We start from the raw sequence: 15,272 nt of genomic DNA on the forward strand, positions 1-15,272 counted from the left end.
GTTCACTGGAGTTTAGGATGAGAGGGAATCTTATAGAGACGTATAAAATTATAAAAGGACTGGGCAAGCTAGATGCAGGAAAAATGTTCCCAATGTTGGGGGAGTCCAGAACCAGGGGCCGCAGTCTAAGAAAAAGGGGAGGCCATTTAAAACTGAGGTGAGAAGAAACTTTTTCACCCAGAGAGTTGTGAATTTGTGGAATTCTCTGCCACAGAGGGCAGTGGAGGCCAATTCACTGGATGAATTTAAAAGAGAATTAGATTGAGCTCTAGTGGCTAGTGGAATCAAGGGATATGGGGAGAAGACAAGCACAAGTTACTGATTGTGGAGGATCAGCCATGATCACAATGAATGGCGATGCTGGCTCTAAGGGCCAAATGGCCTCCTCCTGCACCTACTTTCTATGTTTTTATGCATAAACACGATGCCTTCCAAAAGTCTGCTCTATTTGACCTAACATGGACAAAGTCCTATTCGCCCATCACCCTGTGCTTGTTGATGCAATTGTCTCCTGATCAGGCAACAATTTAGTTTTACAGGTGCACCACTGATGTTCTGGCAACTGATGCGCATACTTGAAATTCCTGCAACCGCCAGACTAGTTCACTGGACGTCCACAGATGGCATTGCATATGGTGCAAGCTCTTTCGGGATGTGCGTCTCTGTCCCGAAATAGTTCATTGTTTTTATTGTCGTAATTATTTAAGTTTCTAGCAGTCCATGTTGCTTCAGAGACATGGGAGGTGTATGGTTAGTGGATCAGAGGTGTATTGTTGAATTGTTATTAAGCGACACAGAAGGCTGTGGAGGCCAAGTCAGTGGATATTTTTAGGGCAGTTATGGATAGATTCTTGATTAGTACAGGTGTTAGAGGTTACAGGGAGAAGGCAGGAGAATGGGGTTAGGAGAGATAGGTCAGCCATGATTGAATGGCAGAGTAGACTTGATGGACCGAATGGCCTAATTCTACTCCTATCCCTTATGGCCTTATGATCTCTGTTGGTTCGGCATAACAGATAATATTTATGATGCATCAACACCAAGACTTGTCTGATGACTGGTTTACTTCGAGATGCCCTAATGAACTCCAAATTAGTGGGATTGATAGCTTGTTCTGTACATCTGCTACAGAAAGTTTTGTTTTTGTAAGTCTTCACATTTTAATTGTGATTAGCTTTTTCTTTCCTGGCATGCATTGGAAGTACCAGTTATTTCAAGGTCAGCTTCGCACAAATCTCATGATATTTCTTCTTTTATTTTGTGTACACAGTTCCCTCCATAATGTTTGGGACAAAGACCCATCATTTATTTATTTGCCTCTGTACTCCACAATTTGAGACTTGTAATAGAAAAAAATCACATGTGGTTAAAGTGCACGTTGTCAGATTTTTTAAAAGGGTATTTTTATACATTTTGGTATCACTATGTAGAAATTACAGCTGGGTTTATACATAGTCCCCCCATCTCAGGGCACCATAATGTTTGGGACACATGGCTTCACGGGGGTTTGTAATTGCTCAGGTGTGTTTAAATGCCTCCTTAATGCAGGTAGAAGAAAGCTCTCAGCACCCAGTCTTTCCTCTAGTCTTTCCTCTAGTCTTTCCATCACCTTTGGAAACTTCCATTGCTGTTTATCAACATGAGGACCAAAATTGTGCCAATGAAAGTCAAAGAAGCCATTATTAGACTGAGAAGCAAGAAGAAAACTGTTAGAGACATCAGCCAAACCTTAAGCTTACCAAAATCAACTGTTTGGAACATCATTAAGAAGAAAGAGAGCACTGGTGAGCTTACTAATCGTAAAGGGACTCCACAGCTGATGACAGAAGAATTCCCTCTATAATAAAGAAAAATCCCCAAACACCTGAAGTCAGGTGTGGATTTGTCAATGACCACTGTCCGCAGAAGAGTTCATGAATAGATATACAGAGGCTACACTGCAAGATGCAAACCACTGGTTAGCCACAAAAATAGGATGGCCAGGTTACAGTTTGCCAAGAAGTACTTAAAAGAGCAACCACAGTTCTGGAAAAAGTTCTTGTGGACAGATGAGACAAAGGTTAACTTATATCAGAGTGATGGCAAGAACAAAGTATGGAGGAGTTAAGGAACTGCCCAAGATCCAAAGCATACCACCTCATCTGTGAAACACGGTGGTGGGGGTGTTATGACCTGGGCATGTATGGCTGCTAAAGGTACTAGCTCACTTATCTTCATTGATGATACAACTGCTGATGGTAGTAGCATAATGAATTCTGATGTGTACAGACACATCCTATCTGCTGAAGTTCACACAAATGCCTCAAAACTCATTGGCCGGTGGTTCATTCTACAGCAAGACAATGATCCCAAACATATTGCTAAAGCAACAAAGGAGTTTTTCAAAGCTAAAAAATGGTAAATTCTTGAGTGGCCAAGTCAATCACCTGATCTGAACCCAATTGAGCATGCCCTTTTATACAGTGCATTCAGAAAGTATTCAGACCCCTTCACTTTTTCCACATTTTGCTACGTTACAGCTTTATTTTTAAATGGATTAAATTCTTTTTTTAAAATAATTAATCTACACACAATACCCCATAATAAAAAAGTGAAAACAGGTGTTTAGAAATTTTTGCAAAGTAATTAAAAAGAAATAACTGAAATATCACATTTACATAAGTATTCAGACCCTTTACTCAATACTTTGTTGAGACACCTTTGGCAGTGATTACAGCCTCAAGTCTTCTTGGGTATGACGCTACAAGCTTGGCACACCTGTATTTGGGTAATTTCTCCCATTCTCTGCAGATCCTCTCAAGCTCTGTCAGGTTCGATGGGGAGCGTCGATGCACAGCAATTTTCAGATCCCTCCAGAGGTGTTCGATCATGTTCAAGACCGGGCTCTGGCTGGGCCACTTAAGGACATTCACAGACTTGTCACAAATCCACTACTGGATTTTCTTGGCTGTGTGCTTAGGGTCGTTGTCTTGTTGGAAGGTGAACCTCCACCCCAGTCTGAGTTCCAGAAAGCTCTGGAGCAGATTGCCATCAAGGATCTCTCTGTACTTTGCTCCATTCATCTTTCCCTTGATCCTGACTAGTCTCCCAGTTCCTTCCATTGAAAAACATCCCCACAACATGATGCTGCCACCACCATGCTTCACCGTAGGTATGGTATTGGCCAGGTGATGAGCGGTGCCGCTTGGCATTCAGGCCAAAGAGTTCAATCTTGGTTTCGTCAGACCAGAGAATCTTGTTTCTCATGGTCTGAGAGTCCTTTAGGTGCCTTTTGGCAAACTCCAAGTGGGCTGTCATGTGCCTTTTACTGAGGAGTGGCTTCCGTCTGGCCACTCTACCATAAAGGCCTGATTGGTGGAGTGGTGCAGATATAGTTGTCCTTCTGGAAAGTTCTCCCATCTTCACAGAGGAACTCTGGAGCTCTGTCAGAGTGACCATCGGGTTCTTGGTCACCTCCCTGACCAGGCCATTCTCCCCCGATTGCTCGGTTTGGCCGGGCGGCCGGCTCCATAAAGAGTCCTAGTGGTTCCAAAGTTCTTCCATTTAAGAATGACGGAGGCCACTGTGCTCTTCAGGACCTGCAATGCTGCAGAAATGGTTTTATACCCTTCCCCAGACCAGTGTTTTGACACAATCCTGTCTCAGAGGTCTACAGACAATTCCTTCGTCTTCATGGCTTGGTTTTTGCTCTGACATGCACTGTTAACTGTGGGACCTTATATGCCTTTCCAAATCATGTTCAATCAATTTAATTTACCATTGGTGGACTCCAATCAAGTTGTAGAAACATCTCCAAGGATAATCAATGGAAACAGGATGAACATAAGCTCAATTTTGAGTGTCATTGCAAAGGGTCTGACTACATATGTAAATGTGATATTTCAGTTATTTCTTTTGAATGACTTTGCAAAAATTTCTAAACACCTGTTTTTGCTTTTTTATTATGGGGTATTGTGTGTAGATTGATGATAAAAAAACAATAATTTAATCCATTTTAAAATAAGGCTGTAACGTAGCAAAATGTGGAAAAAGTGAAGGGGTCTGAATACTTTCTGAATGCACTGTATGCTGAAGAGAAAACTGAAGGGGACTAGCTCCCAAACAAGCATAAGCTAAAGATGGCTGCAATACAGGCCAGGCAGAGCATCACCAGAGAAGACTCCCAGCAACTGGTGATGTCCATGAATTGCAGACTTCAAGCAGTCATTGTATGCAAAGGATATGCAACAAAATACCAAACATGACTACTTTCATTTACATGACATTGCTGTGTCCCAAGCATTATGGTGCCCTGAAATGGGGGGACTATGTTTAAACACTGCTGTAATTTCTACATGGTGAAACCAAAATGTATAAAAATGGCCTTTATTAAAACCTGACAATGTGCATTTTAACCACATGTGATTTTTTCCTATTTCAAATCTCAAATTGTGGAGTACAGAGGCAAATAAATAAATGATGGGTCTTTATCCCTAACATTATGGAGGGCACTGGATATCATAGCTTAGAAATAAATAACATGGTCTGATAATACAACATTTATGCTTTCCATAGGTTATGTCAATTGGGTTACCTGATAATAATGAAAGTACTTATTTGATTCTTGAATTGTATGGCTTTGCCAGATTTGCAGGAACAATCCTTGATGTTGATCGTGGGAGACATATTATGAAATCTTAAGTAAGTACCTGACTTGAATCTCAATGTGATTATTGCTTTGGAGTTGCTATTCTTTAACATTAGTTCATAGCTATTTGCATCATTTTCTATAAAATAATAGCAGAGTAATTCATTGACTCAAATTTTAGTGAGTGGAAGTTTCCATGTGCCACTGATGCAATCTATCATGCTGTTCTGATTTTCTTATACTTCATTTAACAATTGTTTAATGATGGTGCTTAAGAGAGGAGAACTTAAAGCAATTATTGGAACTAAGTAAACTCTCTACTGTGGGCTTGGTAATCCAGTACCAAGGCAGACAGAACTGCAATGACCTTTAGAGCTGGTAATGATTGACATGACAACCTGACCTAATGAATAGAAGCAGATTTGTCTTAAGGTGGCTGGAATTCTTCTCACTGAACCCCAGATGGTCTTCATGCATAACAGATGGTGTTGTCCAGACTTGACAAGCAGCAAAAGACTTATCAATGACTGTGTGGTGGTTGAGCCGTAGCAGTATTGTTGCTGTGGCCCCTAACTTTTGGCATTGTTAATCTTCACATGTCGTCTGGAAGTGAAAAAAGTACAACAAGACCAGGCAAAGCAGAACTATCAGATGCAGAATCTTAACAGCATGGTTTTAAAACTCTTGCGATGTATTTATTTAACCAGCCATTCCTTCCATGAAAAGTGATATTGCTTCAGACTGATATTAAATCTGTCGTATTAATCCAGATGTGGGACAGATTCGGAGTCTAGAGCAAAACAGGAAGTCTCTCTCAATCCATGGTCTGGTTAATTCTTAACTTTGAAATCAGAAAGGTTACAGCTTGGAAGGCCATTTAATTTCAGTGAGTTTTGAGCAATCCAGCTGGTCCCGCTCCCCCAACCTTTCAAGTATTTCTCCCATCCCCTTCTGATCACCGTGATTGAATATGCCTTCATTACCTTGCTGATAGTGCTTTTCAGATTTTGGCCACTTGCTGCTTTAACAAAAAACTTCCCCATCTCAGTTTTAGTGCTTTTGTCAATCTCCTCTATTCTTTGCCCTTTGTTTCTTGATTTATCTGCCAATTGTCCACAAGCTTCTCTTTATCTAATCTATTTAATAACACATGAGTTCTCAACAGAACAATGCCATTTTTTCAGCCAATTCATGATTCAAAAATCTCTCAATATTAAAATCAGTAAGTCCCTAAAACACTCTCCCAAAGGTCTTCAAACCATTCTTACGGACACAATGGTCCAGTTGGGAATGAACCAATCTCTCATAGATTAAATCTTGTGTTTCTAATTAATGCAACAAACATACCTTTTAAAAAAAATTATTTATACAACCTATCCTGGCATTGTCACCAATTTTTCTTCTTGTACATTTTATTAAAATCCCACATTAACTTTCACCTGCCACTTATCTGCCTATTCTCCCAACCTTTTGAAATCTACTAATATCCTTCTCACACTTCACTATGTTTCTAAGTTATGTGTTGCTTGAAAATTTAAAATGAATCCCTTGACACACAAGCCAATCTCATGAGTATCTATGTTAAGAAAAGTAGTGATCCTAGTACTGGATCCCTGGGCGCTCTATTTTACACCGCCCTACAATCCAAAAAATGATTATTCGCAACTCTTCTCTATTCCATTTTCTATCCACGCTCTTACTGCACTTTTTATAACATTGGCTTCATTTCTGACCACCAATCTATACTGTTTCACCTTATTTAAGGTTCATCATATTTCCCTCTGTGATCCGCTCTGCAACTTCATTTGATCAAGTACAATTCTAGCATTAATTCAGTATGATTTGCCTTTTAACAGTTCCATACTAGTCAATCGAACTTTGTCCAACTAACTGCCAATTCTGACCGTGATTATCAAAATTCCCATCCTGGCCAAGGGTGAACAACTGACCTGCAGTTGCTGAGTCTATCCTGGTATTCTCTTTGAAATATTTACATTTCTTCAGTCCTTGATGCTAACCTCTTAGCTGCAGATATTTGGATGATTATAGCTAATACTTTTGCAATGCTCTCCTCGCTTTTTTCAACAATCTATACTGGTTATGAACCAGTTAATTGCTCCGCCTTAAATACAACTATCCTTTATCAGATTTTATCCTACCAATTATTCCAAGTACATTTTCCTTTGCTGAGATTCCAACAGCACCATATTCCTTTGATGAAGATGGATGTACTCATTTGGAACATTAACCATAACCACTGCCTACTATTGATCTCCTTGATCTCTGACACTTGAAGATGTTTTGGTGGGGAGGGGCGAACAGGGTAGATGAGAAAAGGGGATGGAATTAATCTGAAAGTGGAGAATTCCATGCTGTTGGATTGTAGGCCACCCAAGTGGAACATTTGCATACTGGCCTCACTCTGATAGTGGAGGAGGCCGAAAACAGAAAGGTCAGTATGGGAAAGGGAAGGAAATTGGTTGGCAATGGAGCTCCAACAATCCCTGGTGGAGAGAGCACGTGTTCAGCAAAATGGTCAACTAGTCTATGCTTGGTCTCTCTAATGCAGACTAAGCAACTTCAAGTGCACCAAATGTAAATTACAAGGTCAGAAAAGGTGCAAGTAAACTTCCATCTCACCTGGAAGGGCTGCTGGTGTTCCTAGATGGAAATGAGAGATGAGGTATCGGGACTTGTACCTCTATTTTTAATAGGGTATCATATCCCACTTGATTAATTACAGCTGAATCTCTCCAACTGTACTAGCTTATATATTTGCACGTTGCACACTCTCATTCTTCTCTGATATGATATCCCTTAATTTCTTACTCCATTGATAGCAATCCTCAATGCACCTTTTTTCCTTTAAAACTGCACGCTCTCCCAACCTTAGGAATCTAAAGCTTTCTTGCACTCGTGTTGTCCCATTATATCTTTTAGTTTAGTTCAGAGATACGGTGCGGAAACAGGCCCTTCGGCCCATCAAGTCCGCGCCAGTACACTTGCCCTAACCTACACACAAGGGGCAATTTACAATCTTTACTGAAGTAAATTAACCAACAAATCTGTACATCTTTAGAGTGTGGGAGGAAACCAGAGCACCCGGAGAAAACCCATGCAGGTCACAGGGAGAATGTACAAACTCTGTATAGACAGCACCCATAGTTCCATTCGAACTCAGATCTCTGGCGCTGTTAGGCTGCAACACTACCACTGTGCCATCCTTATCTATCAGGTTCAATGGTTTATTCAAGTACACTACTTATAACTCCAAAGTAGTGTCATGGCATCTTTTTAATTTATTGGAGGCGTCTTGGTTTAACATTTTATCCAAAGGCAATTCAAGGTTCAGATACTAAATGGAGAAACAATTAAAATGGCACTGTATAAGAAAATAACTGCAGATGCTGGTACAAATCGAAGGTATTTATTCACAAAATGCTGGAGTAACTCAGCAGGTCAGGCAGCATCTCAGGAGAGAAGGAATGGGTGACGTTTCGGGTCGAGACCCTTCTTCAGACTGATGTCAGGGGGGCGGGACAAAGGAAGGATATAGGTGGAGACAGGAAGATAGAGGGAGAACTGGGAAAGAGGAGGGGAAGAGAGGGACAGTGCAGGAGTTCTGAAAAGCAAGGGGAAGTTTTAAATATGAGGAGCTGGAAGAGATTGGCTAGTAGGGTAAAGCCTTAGAGGAGTTTGGAAACAAAATTTATAAATTTTGGTATTGCTTGCATTAAAACCAATGCAGGTTACGGAGGAATAAAGAGTGAATATACTTAGTATGAGTTAAGATATTCCCTTTTGTATTTGTTCTTCCAACTATTGGAAAAACATTGACCATCTACCTAATTTTACATACCTGTAGGGCAGCACAGTGGTGCAGATGATAGAGCTGATGTCTCATTGCACCAGAGACCCAAATTTGATCCTGACCTTGGATTCTGTCTGTGTGGAGTTTGCACATTCTCACTGCAACTTTGTGGGTTTCCTCTGGTTACTCCGGTTTCCTCCCACATCCCGAATACATGCAGGTTTATAGGTTAATTGGCCTCTGTGAATTGCCCCTAGTGTGTAGGGGGTGGAAGTGAAAGTGAGATAACATAGAACTAGTGTGAAGAGGTGACCAATAATTGGCGTGGGCTTGAGGGCCTGATTCCCTGCTGTATCTCTAAACTAAACAACTACAATCTTACTATATGTGATGGCTAGAACTACACACAATACTTCAAATGAGGTCTCCAGGGAGAACATGCATACTTCACACACACACACACACACACACACACACACACACACACACACACACAGCATTCATGGTCAGGATCGATCCCAGATCTCTGGCACTGAGGCAGCTGCTCTACCATCTGCACCACTCTGGTGCCCTAAAGGTATGTAAAATTAGGTAATAGAATGTTTTTTCAATAGTAAGAATATCAAAAACAAAAGGGAAAACCTGAAAACATACTGTATATTCACTTTTTGTTCCTGCACTCTTCGACATTGGTTCTTAGCCAAGTAAATTTATAAATTATCAATTTGATTCCAAATCCTTTCATTATTTCACCCCATCTGCCATTCCCTTTGAGCTGCATATATTTCAAGCTTCCCCCTACTTTTCAGGCTTCCTACACACCTCTTTTAATTGTTTCACCATTTATAAAGTTGAAACATTACACCTCAACTTTTATTTCTATGCCTCAATCTATGTTGACAAGCATTGGAAATGCTGCTGCTACCACTTTATCTACCTGTGTTGACACTTTCAGGGAACTATGGACTTCAACCCTAAGTCCCTGTGTTCATCAACATTCCTAAGCATTCCACTTTTTTTCTGTATATGTCCTAGCCTATTTTATTTCCCAAAGTGCATCGTCTCATACTTGTTAGGATTAAATTCCATCTGCCAATGTTCCACCTAACTTTCCATCTGATTTACTTCCTACTGTTGCCTTACTTAAGCTTGGTAACTATCCACACCACCAAGCACTTTGTGTAATCATACCACCTACATTTTTTATATCTGTTAGCAATGAAGTTGTAACGGTAGAAGCAGTTGGATTGGGTGTTGGAGCATTGGACAGATGAGAACAGGAATAGACCTTGCAGGCCAAAATGTCCCTGCTTAACACGTTGCCAAGTCAAACTAATCTCCAATGCCTGCACGTGGTTCATATCTCTCCATTACCTGTCTGTCCATGTGCATATCCAAAGGTTTCTATCCTGTCCGCCTTCACCGCCACCCCTGGCAGCGTGTTCCAGATATCTGGTGAGAGGATGGAGACCCGACTGCAAGCAGTCTGATTCAGTGAAATGCCAGGGAGAGGGGAAGGGGTGGGAGGGGGATCAAGTACGGTGCGTATTTGCGAGCCCGCACCACATTGTAAAGCTTTCAATTCGGGTCACTGGGGATGGACGTGAAGAGTTAAAAACCTTTGTTTTTAATATCCTCATTTAGTAAACAATTTAACTTTACTCACTGGTTGATCTTAGATAATGGGAAACTTTTACAATATCACGGCATGGTGCAACGTAGAAGATTTATCTACGTGCCACTTTCAACATATTTAATCATAAAATATCTAGATTGACAACAGCTGCGTCAATTCATTTGTCAGGGGGGCAGAAAAACACAATTAAATTGAGCATGAATTGTGAATAATTAACACATGAAGTTAATTATTGCAGGACAGAGAATTATCTTTATCCTTTGGTTATTCACTACTGCACGGAATTCATCCTTAAATCAGACTTTCTCGTCTTTTAACTGAACCCCTGTGCATTAATTTAATGGTTTACATTTTTTTTGCTTGTGCTTAAGCAAACGGTAAGACTTCTTCCAGCAAGTCATTGTATTTGTGGATACTTTGGTCTGGTTCACTCCGCTACTTGCAAGATGATTAGAGATGCGCAGTGTGTTTGTTGACGGGGACTTGGCACACAGCGCTGATTCTGCTGATCATGCAACTGAAGTCACCCAGGTAGGGTCGAGGGCACCGGGGTCGAGGGCACCGGGGTCGAGGGCACCGGGGTCGAGGGCACCGGGGTCGAGGGCACTGGGGCCGAGCCCGGGTTCGTCCATCACAGAACAATCCCCACCCTTCGGTTACTTGCAGACCAAACCTTTTGTGTGCAAAATGTGCCAGAAATCCGCAAAGTATGTCTGCTTTGGACATTTTATTCGGACCCGCGAAACATCCCCTCAGATGCTGCCTGACCCGCTAGGTTGTTCTAGCACTGTTTTGTGCCGAACATAAATGGAACTTGCAAATAGGGTGCGAAATTCCGCTGACCGTTTCGTTTCCTTATTGCATTCAGAATCATGGCTTTGATACTTTTTTGCTATTTCCCATTGAGTTACGCTTCTCCTATAGTCGCGCGCTGGCAAACAATTCGACGTTGTGCATTAATTCCAGTCTAACGTGTAGTGATTTACTGGAGGACTCTATAACTTTTGCACAATGCAGTACTCGCATTGTGAAAAGGGCGAGGCAGGCAGGCAACATATGGGTCAAACTGAAGACCCGAAACGTCTGTCTCATTTCCATGTCCTTCGCAGATACTGTCTGACATTGCTGAGTTTCTCCAGCATTTTTTGTGTTGACCATGATTCCAGTGTCTGCAGTTCCCACTGCCTCCAATAGTCCGTATAACGGGATTAAAATGGGTAGCAGGGCCGGCTTTGCGGTGAGCAGTCAAGGAATAATACTACCCCCTCCCAGTTCATCAAACAAAAAGTTACCACAGAGATTTAGCAATGCAATTCCGCAGAGACTTGCCGGCTGGGCAATTCTGGGAGGTGGCTGGCGTTCGGGGTAAGTGATGTAATTAAGCAAACTGACCCGCATTAAGCCAGGAAGCAAAGGGTACAATTTATAATGGGGATGCAAGAAATTACAGATGATGAAATCTTGATCAGAACACAAAATGCTGGGGGAATTCAATGGATCAGGCAGCATCTGTGGAGGGAATAGACAGGTAATATTTTGGGTTGGCGCCATTCTTCAAACTGAGTGGAGCAGGGTGGGGGAGGGGGGGGTGGGATTTGGGGGGAAAAACGAGGTGTGTGTGGGATGAAGCCTGGCAAGTGATAGGTGAAGTATAAGAAAATAACTGCAGATGCTGGTACAAATCGATTTATTCACAAAATGAATAAGAGAAGGGTCTCGACCCGAAACGTCACCCATTCCTTCTCTCCCGAGATGCTGCCTGACCTGCTGAGTTACTCCAGCATTTTGTGAATAAAGTGATAGGTGAATGTTGGTGAGGTGGAGGCGGGAAGTGATTGGCAGATGGGTGGAGAGAGTGACAAAGGCTAGAGGTGAAAATGAGACCAAACGATGTCAGACAAGGAAATAAGAGTACAGTGTAAAACCAGAGGGAAGGATTCGGATGAAAGGGGAAATGTAAGACTGGGATCGGAGATGAGTGTACGGAGGGGAAAGGAGCAGGGGACTTGACTGGTGTGACAAATGTGTGCGCACTGCGATCGGGGAGTGGGGGGTGGGGGGAGGGTGGTGGAAGTTATTACTTGAAATTGGAGAATTAAATGCGCAATTTATAAACTTTGTTTCAGCCACTGTCAGAACACTAAAAATTAGTTTAAGAAAACAAACTGAAATATCCATCGACTTTAAAAATCATGTTATTTTTTGTGAAGGACGACACAAAGTGCATTCTATACATGTAATTTTTTTGTGTGGGGTTTTCAAATGTTATACTGAGGGAATGGCTTATTATGGCTAATGAGTTAATCACTTGCCTTTTATTCTATTTTAACCACTTATTCTACTCAATTCATTTAGAGTAGTTAGTTAACCTATCGGTGCATCCTTGGGTGAAAACACACGTGGTCACAGGGAAAACTTGCAAACTTCACATAGAGGACATCTGAGAGCAGGATCAAACCTGGGTCCAAGAAACTGAGGCAGCAGTGCTAACTGCTGCCCAACACTCGCTGTTTGCACCGAAATGCTACTAAACAATTTAACTGGTGCTGAAAATTGACAATTACACTATCTTTATCTCTTGAACATTTTAAAAATACAATTTTTTTTATTTTCTAGCAATTTTTCTTCATCCAACCTTTCCTTCTCTCTCTGTTGCCCTTTCTGTATCTGATCTGATATTGCATTTATCTCTTCAAGTTTCCAATTCCAAAGTCTTTCTAATTGTTATTTCTCCAGCATGGAGTCAATGTCAGCCTAGCCGTTGGAAATGTTGCTTACATTAAGGGCTGACATTGGTCAGGTTGGCAAAAAATGTGATGATACCATTGCCTGTGTTCCTAATTTTGAAGTAATTTGTAGTATTCTCTAAATTTATTTTTTTGTTTGCCAGAGAATGAACATAAACTGTGTAACTTTCAGTAATATCCACATATTATCAGCAGACAACCTATTTCACAAGTGGCCTGCACACATTGACATCAGCCAGATATGAAACGATGTGTTCCAAGAACAGAGAAATTAATTTATTGTTCCATAATTATGTTCATGAAGATACATTGAATGAATATATCATTCATTTGACATCAATTTGAAAATAATTCTATCAACATGTTCTTTTGATTATTGATTTTTTGTAAACCATGGTGCAGGACACAAAGCTGGGTGGCAGTGTGAGCTGCGAGGAGGATGCTATGAGGCTGCAGGGTGACTTGGATAGGTTGGGTGAGTTAGCAACAGCATGGCAGATACAGTATAATGTGGATACATGTGAGGTTATCCACTATGATGGCAAGAACAGGAAGGCAGTTTATTATCTGAATGGTTTCAGATTAGGAGCAGGGGAGGTGCAACAAGACCTGGGTGTGCTTGTCCATCAGTCACTGAAAGTAAGCATGCAGGTAGAGCAGGCAGTGAAGAAAGCTAATGGCATGTTGGCCTTCATTGCGAGAGGATTTGAGTTTAAGAGCAAGGAGGTCCTACTGCAGTTGTACAGGGCCCTGGTGAGACCACACTGGAGTATTGTGTGCAATTTTGGTCTCCTAATTTGAGGAAGGACATTCTTGCTATTGAGGGAGTGCAGCGTAGGTTCATCAGGTTAATTCCTGGGATGGCAGGACTGACATAAGATGAAAGAATGGGTCGGCTGCGCTTGTATTCGCTGGAATTTTGAAGGATGAGAGGGGATCTTATGGAAACATATAAAATTCTTAGAGGATTGGACAGGGTAGATGCAAGAAAAATGTTCCCGAAGTTGGGGGAGTCCAGAACCAGGGGTCACAGTTTAAGAATAAGGGGCAGGCCATTTAGGACTGAGATGAGGGAAAACCTTTTCACCCAGAGAGTTGTGAATCTGTGGAATTCTCTGCCACAGAAGGCAGTGGAGGCCAATTCACTAGATGTTAGCTCTTAGGGCTAAGGGAATCAAGGGATATGGGGAAAAAGCCGGAACGGGGTACTGATTTTGGATGATCAGCCATGATCATATTGAATGGTGGTGCTGGCTCGAAGGGCCGAATAACCTACTCCTGCACCTATTTTTTATGTTTCTATGTGCATCTTCTGTGTTTTAACCATATGTAATCATGGGAAATGTTATCTGTATTTTTTCACTTACCACTGTGAAAGAAGGCATACTTAAGGATCTTAATCTTCATATTTACATCTCGCATAAACAATTGAAATAACACAATTGTTCAATTTATCTCTTTTGAAAACTTTGTTAAAAGATTTGAAATGCTGAATAAAGGGATTTCATAATAATTTGTTCTAAATGTCATCGTGTTTCAAATATTTTCAATCATTTACATTAAATGTAGGAATACAGTTGCAATTAAATATGGCCATTCTTCATATCTGCTTCTTGCAATTATATTATTTTGAATAATCGCATTGCTTTGGCCCTCATTGAATTGCTTTGTAAATATTTCTAATCCTTTAAAATTCTGAGAGAACCAAAGGAATCGCGGAGTACTTGTACACTGATCACTAAACAATGATACTTGAAAACTCAGTAACAGTGCCGAGAAGTGGAAACAGCCACTTGAGGATCGGACAGTTTCAGAGGCATTTGAGGAAATTCAATAAGTTTGGGAAAATCATATTGCAAATAGATAAACCAAGAGGCCCAGGTGAAACATATCCCAAACATGATTTCGTTTAGGAAAGGTTATGGCTAATTGAGCTTTATGTAATGGAGCAACAATGAGTGCAAAACTGGTGCTGGAAGGAAAAAATAAACATTTTTCTCAACATTGCAGCTACAGGAAGCTAAATGACTTCCTTCGGTATTCAATTTCTCCCTGATTCTATATTTCTATTACTCTACCTATGTATTACATTCTTCCACAGTGTTGATCTTTGCCCTCCCCCTCCCTGCCACAATCTATGACTAGTTTAGATGTTATGTTTTTGGTTTCAGTGTGCAAATCATTAATGTAAGCAGAAAACCACAAAAGTCCCAGCACTAATGCTTGAGAAGTGATGACCCCATCTATTTCTGTTCAAATAACCGGCATGGTGGCATAGTGATAGAGCTGCTACTTTAGACCCGGGCTCAATCCTGCCATGGGTGCTGTCTGTACAGAGTTTGTACGTTCTCCCTGTGACCACGTGGATTTTCTCTGGTTAATGGGCTTCTGTAAAATTGTAAATTGTCCCTAGTGTTTAGGATGGTGCTAGTGTATGGGGTGATCGCTGTT

The sequence above is a fragment of the Rhinoraja longicauda genome, chromosome 1 (assembly GCF_053455715.1).
Source record: "Rhinoraja longicauda isolate Sanriku21f chromosome 1, sRhiLon1.1, whole genome shotgun sequence".
NCBI classification, from domain to species: Eukaryota; Metazoa; Chordata; class Chondrichthyes; order Rajiformes; family Arhynchobatidae; genus Rhinoraja; species Rhinoraja longicauda.